Source organism: Lithobates pipiens, unplaced genomic scaffold (assembly GCF_037356315.1).
Source record: "Lithobates pipiens isolate NorthernLeopardFrog02 unplaced genomic scaffold, aLitPip1_a1.2 Scaffold_28, whole genome shotgun sequence".
NCBI classification, from domain to species: Eukaryota; Metazoa; Chordata; class Amphibia; order Anura; family Ranidae; genus Lithobates; species Lithobates pipiens.
The window spans coordinates 7,641,005-7,652,141 of NW_027507789.1; the positions used below are offsets into that span (position 1 = coordinate 7,641,005).

The 11,137-nt window shown below is 45.5% G+C and overlaps 1 protein-coding gene across 1 annotated transcript in view; it reads right to left on the reverse strand.

Annotated features, from left to right (window-relative positions):
- Positions 1-11,137, reverse strand: part of TBCD (tubulin folding cofactor D) — a gene marked incomplete at its 5' end in the record, with an annotated part of 179,065 nt that overhangs the window by 62,839 nt on the left and 105,089 nt on the right.

Genomic DNA, 11,137 nt, shown 5'->3' on the forward strand with positions numbered 1-11,137 from the left:
GCTTGTCAAATAGTGTAACAGCGTCTCTGAACACCAGCAAACCGGACCCGACGTTGTGAGGATCAGACGACATCCTAGATGGCCGACGCGTTTCAAGGGTGCACCCTTTTTCATCAGAGCCTAGACGGATAGTGACCCGTCTCTCACAGGTACCTCTATATCGCATACACACCCGCATTTCCTGCGTACACGGCATCGGTCGGATGTGTGCGCAGGAGCGGAAGCAACGCCACGGTTTTCCGGAAGCTGTGGGTGGAACACAAATACACCCACACTTCCTGGCGGACGGCGTGGGCTTCATCCATTGCTGGCGCTGGTCTTTCTCATCATGTACTACACAGGTCATCTGCCCTCCACCACCCGGTATGACCCCTCCCAACACCCCTCCTTATGCTTTATACACACGGTCGGACATTCCGACAACAAAATCCTATCGGACGGATTTTGTGCCAAGCTTGTCTTGCATACACACGGTCGGACAAAGTTGTCGGAAAATCCAATCATTCGGAGCGAGGTGACGTTCGTTGCGTACGACGGGACTACGCCGAGGCCAGTAGCCAATAGCTTTGGTCTCGCAATTTAAATTTGAGCATGCGTGGCACTTCAGACGTGTCCGTCAGAATTCTCTACAAGCGATCGTAAAAAGTCCGATTGGATTTTGTTGTCAGAAAATTTAGGATCCAACTCTCAAACTTCGGATTTCCAACAGAAAAAGTCAGATGGAGCCCCACACACGATCGGATTTTCCGAAAAAACATAATCCGATCGGACCTTTTCCAACCGTGTGTGCAGGGCATTAGAGAGAAACACTGGGATCGTGAGGTGAAGGTAGGAATGCGGTTGGTACTGTGACACTATTGGTTACCTTTGTGTGGGGGTGGGGGGTGATAGAGATATATCCGTACCAACCCCAGTTTGTAATATATGTTAGAATATCTGATGGGGGTCTATGTACTCCTGATCCACCCCACCTTATCAGAAGATAGGAATGCACTTCTACTGAGCCACTGGGCGGAGTTAGCCCATGCAGATAGGCGTGTCCTAATTGGGTGGGTGTCGTTTGATGCATGGGCACGTGGAGATTATATTTATATATATATATATATATATATATATATATATATATATATATATATATATATATATATATATATATATATATATATATATATATATATATATATATATATATATATGAGGTACCCGTGAGAGACAGGTCACTGTCCGTCTAGGCTCTAATGCCGCGTACACGCGATCGGAATTCCGGCCAGAAAAAGACCGATGAGAGCTTCTCATTGGAAAACGCGACCGCCTGTGCGCTCCATCGGAATTTAGCTGTCCGAATTTTCGCCAGCCAAAAATTGATAGCATGTTCTCAATTTTCCCGACGGAAAAACTTACTATCGGTAATTCCGATCGTGTGTAATGCAATTCCGACTCTCCAAAAAATCACGCATGCTCAGATTCAACTACGAGACGGAAGCTATTGGCTACCGGCTATTGAACTTCCTTTTTCTAGTCACGTCGTACGTGTTGTACGTCACTGCGTTCTAAATGATCGGAATTTGATGCGACCCGTGTGTAGGCAAGACAATTTGAGCCGAATTCCGTCGGGAAAACCATCAGAGCTTTTTCCGCCGAGAATTCCGATCGTGTGTACGCGACATGAGGTTGTGCCCTTGAAACGCGTCAGCCATGTAGAATATTGCCCGATCCTCACATCAGGTCCGGTTTGCTGGGGTTCAGAGACGCCGTTACACTATTAGACAAGCCTTAACTTCTTGCCGTTTGTGAATATAAACATTGTTTTTACACTTTAAATAAAAATTTGCCATTGGTAATGCACAAGGTCCTCCTTCTTTTCTAATTACAAGAATACCCGTTATTCTGAGGACTATAGACATTGCTTGAATGTAAAGAGTTGGTCGCACCGCGTATTAGAGAACACACACCAAAGCGCAGGAGATTGTTTCTGTTTTTTTTTTTGTGTAGGTAAAAAGTAACAAGGTAACGATACCTTTAATTAAAGCGGAACTTAGGCCGGCTCCAACGCAAAAGTTGGCGCGACTTGCGATCCGATTTTCCCCTTGCGACATCGATCCAACTTCCATGCGACTTTAATGAACAGGACCCCGACTTGAGACGAGTGCGACTTGGGTCTGGGATGGATTTACATGCCAAATTTACAGACTCCCAAGGCCCGATTCACACCTATGCGGGTTTCAGTTTGCATATTCTGGGTGGTCTTGCGTTTTTCAATATACATTTTTGATCCATTGAAGTCTATGGAACCAAAAACCAGAAAAAAAAAAAGTGTCTCTGGCCCTTTCCATAAAATGCACAGATGTGAACTACATCCATAGGAAACCATGTTAAATGGACTGTAGCTTGTGTTTCTGCAAAACTGAAAACGCACTAAAAAAATGCATAGGTGTGAACCAGGCCTTAGGTTTGGTATGAATTTTAAAGGGAAACCGCAAGACAAAAAAAATAATAAAAAATAAATAAAAAGGCATGTCCCTATACTGCCCTAGCCTGTCCCTATGCTACCCTAGTCTCAACTATATACTACCCTAACCTGTCCATATACTGCCCTAGCCTGTCCCTATGCTACCCTAGTCTCTCTATATACTACCCTAACCTGTCCATATACTGACCTAGCCTGTCCATATACTGACCTAGCCTGTCCATATACTGACCTAGTCTCTCTATATACTACCCTAGCCTGTCCCTATACTACCCTAGCCTGTCCCTATACTACCCTAGCCTGTCCCTATACTACCCTAGCCTGCCCCTATACTACCCTAGCCTGCCCCTATACTACCCTAGCCTGCCCCTATACTACCCTAGCCTGCCCCTATACTACCCTAGCCTGCCCCTATACTACCCCAGCCTGTCCATATACTACCCCAGCCTGTCCATATACTACCCCAGCCTGTCCATATACTACCCCAGCCTGTCCATATACTACCCTAGCCTGCCCCTATACTGGCCTAGCCTGCCCCTATACTGGCTTAGCCTCTCTATATACTTCCCTACCCTGAACCTATACTGCCCTAGCCTGTCCCTATACTACCCTAATCCATATCAGACACTTATCTGAGCATGCAGCCCAGTAGGCCAGGAAAGGGGGAGGGGACGAGTGAGCTCTGCCCCTCCCATCCCAAAGCACCTTGTCCCCATGTTGAGGGGAGCAAGGGCCTCTTCCCCCACATCCCTGGGCTGTGGAGGTTATTTGGAATCTGAAAGTCACTTTTAGGAAAAGGGGACACCCCCCCCCCCCCAGAACCCCACCCCCCCCATGTCAATGAGTATGGGATACGTAGTACCCATACCCATTCACCAAAAAAAAAAAAAAAAACGTGTAGCGTAACAAAACACACGAGGCAGCTTTTGACAAATCAGACCAGTTAAGACGCCTCTCATAGGGAGTCATTGATTTTTACATATCATGCGACATGTGCACTCTAAGTCGGAGAAATTGTCGCACCAGCGTGACCCGCGCCTTCCTTGTATCTGAGCACCACAAACTGAAAACTATTAATATTGGCAGCAAACTCCCACATCCATCCATGTCTCCATCCTTTACATTGAGGAAACACCCCCATAAGTTTCATTGTATTATAAAGTTCTTCTTTGGAGGTCACTCCTGAAGTGCACAGAACAATAATCATAGTATTAATCAGAGAGCGGGATTGATGGGTACTTTCTCCAAGTCATTCCAATGATGCCAGGGCACCATGGAGATCGTACACAAACCTCGGGGGTGACACGGCTCCTGATTGTCTGTGACACAATGGAGCTGGGAGAGTCCTGCCTGGAGCACGCGGCCCCGTTGTCGGGTCTACTACCGGGCCATTCACAGAAATCAGCGGCCGTTGTTTACACCAATGTTTCTCAACTCCAGTCCTCAAGGCGCCCCAACAGGTCATGTTTTCAGGATTTCTCTCAGATGAAACGGCTGTGGTAATTACTAAAGCAATGAAACTGATCAAATCACCTGTGCAAAAAGCTGATTGGGGGGGGGAAGGGACCCATGGCAGCAGTGGGAGCCAATGGCTGTGCTGCCATCAATCTATCCAATGAGGACTCAACACAGCGGCTGGAGCTGCTGGGCTCGTTCCCGTCGATGGAACGATTGGGTTCAGGTAAGTAAAAGGGGGGCTCTGGGGGGGGGGCTACTGAACTACAGCAGAAGGGTTTTCACTTGAATGCATTAAAGTGAAAAAAAAACCTCCAGGGTTTACAACCCCTTTAACCGGTTCCCGACCGGCGCACCGTGCACGGCTGGGCAAATGGGCATACAGGTACGTCCCTTTAAATTTGCTCGCGTGCCGGCCAAGACCTCCGTGAGTCGGGTCCCGGGAACTCGATCGCCGCGGGAATACCAGCGATCGTCTCACGGGGAAAAGAACCGGGAGATGCTAATGTAAAAAAGCATCTCCCCGTTCTGCCTAGTGACAGTGTCACCGATCTCTGCTCCCTGTGATCGGGAGCAGAGATCAGTGACGTGTCACACATAGCCACACCCCCCCCCACAGTTATAAACACACCCCAGGACACACTTAACCCTTATCCTGCCCCCTAGTGGTTAACCCCTTCATTGTCATTTACACAGGAATCAGTGCATTTGTATAGCACTGATTGCTGTATAAATGACAATGGTCCCGAAAATGTGTCAAAAATATCCAATGTGTCCGCCATAATGTCGCAGCCATGATAAAAATCGCAGATCACCGCCACTACTAGTAAAATAAAAATAAAAAAATTAATAAAAATGGCATAAAACTATCCCCTATTTTGTAAACGCTATAACTTTTGCGCAAGCCAATCAAGCGCTTATTGTGATTTTTATTTTCCCAAAAATATGTAGAATACGTATCGTTCTAAATGGAGGAAAAAAAATGTTTTTTTTAACATATTTTTGGGGGATATTTATTATAGCAAAATGTAAAAAATAATGCGTTTTTTTCAAAATTGTCGTTTTTTTATTTATTTATAGCACAAAAAAATTTAACCAGTTTCCGACCAGCGCACACCGATGTACGTCGGCAGAATGGCAAGGGCAGGCATATTGGCGTACAGGTATGTCCAATCTTTAATGCCGCCCCCGGCCATTGGGAGCGCGCCGGTGCTGGTCGGGACCCCCGTGAGTCCGGTCGCGGGTCCCTTGGACCCGATCGCCACGGGCATACCCGTGATCATCTCACGGGGCGGCTGAACGGAGAGATGCCGTTGTAAACAGCATCTCCCTGTTCTGCCTAGCAACCAATGATGCTGATCTCTGCTCCATGTGATTGGAGCAGAGATCAGTGTTCATTAAATTAAATCCCAGCCCCCAACAGTTAGTAACACGCCCCTAGGAACACTTAACCCCTACACTGCCACCCACTGGTTAACCCCTTCACTGCCAGTGTCATTTACACAGGAATCACTGCATTTGTATAGCACTGATTGCTGTATAAATGGCAATGGTCCCAAAAATGTGTCAAAAATGTCCGATGTGTCCGCCATAATGTCGCAGTCACAATAAAAATCGCTGATCGCCGCCATAACTAGTAAAAAAAATTATTAATAAAAATGCCATAAAACTATCCCCTATTTTGTAAACGCTATAACTTTTGCGCAAACCAATCAATAATCGCTTATTGCCATTTTTTTTTCCAAAAATATGTAGAAGAATACGTATCGGCCTAAACTGAGGGAAAAAAATGTTTTTTTCATATATTTTTGGGGGATATTTATTATAACAAAAAGTAAAAAATAATAATTTTTTTTTCAAAATTGACGCTCTATTTTTGTTTATAGCGCAAAAAATAAAAACCGCAGGGGTGATCAAATACCACCAAAAGAAAGCTCTATTTGTGGAAAAAAAAAAAGGACATGGATTTTGTTTGGGAGCCACGTCGCACGACCGCGCAATTGTCAGTTAAAGCGACGCAGTGCCAAATCGCAAAAAGTGGTCTGGTCTTTGGCCAGCAAAATTGTCCGGGGCTGAAGTGGTTAAAGTGCCGACGTATATGTACAGGAGCCGGTCGTTAAGTAGTTAATACGCTGCTAATTATGAAATAAAAAGAATAAATTAAATCGGAACTTGAAATAATGACAATGTTTCATTTGACGAATTGTTGAAGAAGCATGTTGGCCAGCCTCGTTCCCCAGTTAGAGGATCGGAGTTTGGCACTGGCTACAGATCTTTATCAACAAATTCAAACAGGATTTCTGAGCCTTTGTTCTGCGAGTTTCTGCGATACTCCTGACAAGGGTTTTCGTGGGAACCGGGAGTGAAGTCTTGTCCCGCAAGTCCCGGCTTGTCGGCGGTTACCACACCTGCCAGCCAGCCAGCCGGCCTGGCTTTCTGCGAGTCGCAGCCTCGGAGGCACGTCCTGTGCTGTGGCAAGATACGGGCTTGTTTAGATAAAGAGCTTCACTTTCACTGCTTCCCTGGAGCCTTGACACGAGAGGCTGCACCTTCCGATGACAGAGACAAGTGGAGGGTCTCCAGAAGGGTGGGAGATCATTGCTGCATTCCTACACAGGCACCTGCACCGCAGGAGGAGACACCTGTTAATGTCACCGGGCTCTCTCCACGCTTTACCGTTATTTGTTTCTGGATCAAAATTTCAGTTCTGTTGTTGGTGGATATCTACAGAATTAAAAGGGAACCACCTGCCATTTCTGGGAAAAGTGATAGGTTTACATAAGAACCACCTCCCCCCCCCCCCCCCCCCATCATAGCATTTCCCAGGATCCTTAATCTGTTCATCTGTTGGGGCCTTCAGAAATACCAAGTACTGGTATTTTTAGGTATATGGGCAAAAGAGACCTCCTCCCCCTCCCTTCCAGTATGCATCCAATGGTCAGGCCCAAACAAAGCTACATGGGGGAGGGGAGACGTTTGTTGACCCTGTGTAAGCTCAGACACTCCCCGACATGGAGCTTACACAGGTGTGTGGTCTCCCACTGGTGAACAAAGCAGTGCAGCCAAAGTGAGTATCAGTGGGTGGGAGGTAGTCTCTCAAGAGAACTCTAGTCTCTTCCAAAGCGAGCAAAGTCCTTTCCTGTATTAAGAGAGGTATGTACTCCAGAGAGAGAGAGACATAATTTTGCCCCCCTGTTCAAATCATTAATAAGACCTCATCTGGAATATGCCGTTCAGTTTTGGGCACCAGTTCTCAAAAAGGATATCGGGGAACTGGAGAAAGTGCAGAGAAGGGCAACCAAACTGATAAGAGGCATGGAGGAGCTCAGCTATGAGGAAAGATTAGAGGAACTGAATTTATTCTCTCTTGATAAGAGGAGATTAAGGGGGGATTTGATCAACATGTACAAATATATAAAGGGTCCATATAGGGAACTTGGTGTCGAGTTATTCACTTTATAGTCAACAATGAGGACAAGGGGGCACTCTTTACGTCTAGAGGAGAAGAGATTTCATCTCCAAATACGGAAAGGTTTCTTCACAGTAAGAGCTGTGAAAATATGGAATAGACTCCCTGCAGAGGTGGTTATGGCCAGCTCAGTAGATTGCTTTAAGAAAGGCCTGGATTATTTCCTAAGTGTACATAATATAACTGGGTACTGACATTTATAGGTGAAGTTGATCCGGGGAAAATCCTATTGCCTCTCGGGGGATCAGGAAGGAATTATTTTCCCCTGCTTTAGCAAATTGGATCATGCTCTGCTGGGGTTTTTTGCCTTCCTCTGGATCAACTGTGGGTATAGAATTGGGTATATGGGCTGGTATATTTTATATATATATATATATATATATACATATACATATATACATATACATATATATATATACATATACATATATACATATATATATATATACATATACATATATATATATATACATATACATATATATATATACATATACATATATACATATACATATATATATACATATACATATACATATATATATATATATATATATATATATATATATATATATATATATATATATATATATATATATATACACACACACATACACACACACATATATATATATTTTTTTTTTGGTTGAACTGGATGGACTTGTGTCTTTTTTCAACCTGACTAACTGCCAAGTGACAGATTCTTTTGTAGAAAAAGGACAAGAATACTGTCATATTATAAAAGACTATAAACACTGATAAATAAAACAGCGGGCTCTTTGCAAGGATTCTGTGAAGTCTCCTTCTTTAGGGGGGCAGAACTCGAAACCCAGGAACACTTGCTTTGCATGTTGGCAGACTCAGAGAGAAATAGAAAATAAAAGGTATCAGTTGCCAAAGACATTCATCTAAGGGAGCTTCCAGGTTCAAAATTTGGAAGCCAAGATTAAAATGGGCTACTCAGCAGGTAGACCACGTTCCCCGATTGTAGACATCCCATTTACAAAACAAAACCAACATGACATCCCAGGACAGTGATGGAGAACCTTGGCACCACAGATGTTTTGGAACTACATTTCCCACGATGCTCAACTACACTACAGAGGGCATGATGGGTGGCACAGTGGTGTAGTGGTTGGCACTCTCACCTAGCAGTAAGAAAGGTCACTGGTTCGAATCCCACCCATGACACTACCTGCCTGGAGTTTGCATGTTCTCCCTGTGCCTGTGTGGGTTTCCTCCCACAATCCAAAGACATGCTGGTAGGTTAATTGGCTTCTGTCCAAAATTGGCCCCTAGTATATGAATGGGGACCTTGGATTTTGGGCTCTTTGAGGGTAGGGACCAATGTGAGTGTGCAATGTACAGGGATAGGGACAATTGTAGACACTCACTCAGGTTGAACTGGATGGACTGGTGTCTTTATTCAACCTAACTAACTATGAAACTATCATGGGAAATATAGTTCCAAAACATCTGGGGTGCCGATGTTCACCATCACTGCCCTAGGAGTACTCTTCCCCACAGTTCTTTGAAGGCAAAATGGCACCTAGTTTAGTGGAACCTAAGTTGCATTGGGCCCACCAGGGTGTGGGAGGACTCGTAACGTAAGTTTTAGTCCAAATAATGAAGACCGTGTTTGTAGGGTTCAAGGCCTTCACAAACAGAATACTGTGCCCGGTTTACTTTAGAAGCAAACATTTTTGTATCATTGGTATGAATGACTACAGAAGTTTCTGCGCTTTTCTCTGCCCACATAATCCCCTTAAATCCATCACAATGAACAGAAACATCGCATCTCCACCAAATTTTAATGGAGAAGCAGGGGTCTCCAAACTTTCCAAAGACTGCGTCAGACTTTAGGGGGGGGCCTTTGCCCAGTCAAAGTAAACAATGCTCAATCTTTGGCATTAGGAAGAGAAATAGTTGGTGTCAATGGGAGGAACAGTGCCCCATTTTTTGTTGTCCGTGCAAAGAATTATGCCCCATCAATGGTGCGAGTGGAGTGAGTAGTGCTTTAAGGCAGGGACGTCTTTTCGCATGGGCATGCTGGGCAGTTGCCCGGGGGCCCCACTTGCCTAGGCGGCCCCACCTGCTCAGCTACCCCAACCCAGGGCCGGATACTGGGAAATTTCCCGGTAGGCAGCACTCCGCTTTTTCCCCTCTCTCCTCCTCCTCCTGTGTATCACGAGGCTGGCTGGGTCTGTGTCCGGCGGCCACACCGTAACAAGGTCCTGCCCCCCCTAGACCTGCTTGTGTAATAGTAGACTGAATCAGTGTTCCGCCTATCACACAAGCCGGTCTAGAGGTGCGGGAGCTTGTTACAGCTCAGCCCCCAAACACAGACCCCGCCAGCTCTGTGATACACAGGAGGAGATACCCGCTGTGTGTGTGTTACAAGGAGATGGCGAGTCTGTATTAATTGTCACAGTGATGCTGCATTCATGGGCACAGTGAGGGTGCAATTGTGGGCACAGTGAGACTGCATTCATGGGCACAGCGAGGCTGTAATGGTGGGCACAGGGAAGCCTCACTCACGGGCGCGGTGAGGCTGCGTTCGCAGGCGCGGTGAGGGTGCATTCACAGGCTCAGTGAGGCTGCAATAGTGGGCACAGTGAGAATGCAATGGTGGGCAGAGTGAGGCTGCATTCATGGACACAGTGAGGCTGCATTCATGGACACAGTGAGGCTGCATTCATGGACACAGTGAGGCTGCATTCATGGACACAGTGAGGCTGCATTTGATGGGCAATCGTGTGTGAGTGTGTAGACAGGGCCCCAGTGCACTGTATTGCCCGGGGGCCTATAATGCACTTAAGAAGTTCAAGGTCCAGAAAAAGGCAAGAAAAAGGGCCCAATCCAGCCCCAGGGTCACAGTTTGGAGATCACTGTTTTAAAGCATTAAACAATTATTTGCCTTCAATCTGACAGTTCAGATCGAGCCCCATTATAGGTTACCTACTCGAACCTCACTGCTGGTCCAATCATATCCACAGTTCCAGACCAGAGGAAGGGAGGGGCACTTCCCCTGAAACACGTTGGCTTCTTTTGATCAATAAAGATAAAGATCTGGACTTGAACTCTTAAGTATCGTGAACTTTTTTTTTACTGGGTGCTCCTCAACACTCACCCTATAGCTGGAAATCCACTGTTCATCTTCTTTTGAGAATATCTGTGAGGCATCAGTCCAAGACCGGAACAAAGTCCGGTCTACACAGCTCATTCACTGTCTGGTAGCCGCTTTGAAGGAGGCCTGACTCTGGGTTAAGCTGCTAATTACCAATATTCCACTTTTATTGGTCCAGCACTATCAAATCAAGTCACAGATTTGTGTAAAGACGTGCAATCCTCATACAGAATCCGATGCATGACCACGGCCTTATAGTGGGATGTGTAGAGCCACAAGTGGCATGTGTGGGCAGATAGGACAAGATAACTGGACTTCCAGAAAGAGACACCTACCATGGCTTATAAACAAGCTTTCACCACTTGGATGTGCGTTTCTTTTGTGCGCTGGCGTGCGTTTTGACGTGCTTTGATGTGTGTATTCTGTCTTTTTTAATTTAAAATTTGCAGTGGAAAGGGTTAGCAGCCATTAAAACATTGAAAATTAGGGCCCAACTTGCAATTATTGGGTTCTTGTCAGCGTTAGGCCATATATAAATATATCAATTTTTGGGGTTAGGACAGAATTAAAGGGAGCTCTGGGAGCCGTATCACATAGCAGTGCAACATGAAGAGTAAAC